Raw genomic sequence first — 257 nt, 5'->3', positions numbered from 1 at the left:
ATAACATCCTTCATAATGCCCGTGTAATGCATAATGTTGTTTTTTTGTTTTTGGTTTTCTTTCTTGGGGGGGTTACGTGTCACTCTTCAGATGTCACTGGATTCGTGTTATCTTTAAGGTATTCTTAAGATGTTTGAGTGATTTAGGGTAGTATGATGATGTCTTTTGGGAATTATATATATATATATATATGTATGTATTTCATATATAGTCCACATTCACAAGTTATTCACAAATCATTATTTCACAAAGAACTG

This window comes from Haplochromis burtoni, unplaced genomic scaffold, assembly GCF_018398535.1.
Source record: "Haplochromis burtoni strain Fernald_Lab_line unplaced genomic scaffold, NCSU_Asbu1 Contig_260, whole genome shotgun sequence".
NCBI lineage: Eukaryota > Metazoa > Chordata > Actinopteri > Cichliformes > Cichlidae > Haplochromis > Haplochromis burtoni.
The sequence above is the reverse complement of the archived record's forward strand: the minus strand, read 5'-3'. Positions refer to the sequence as shown.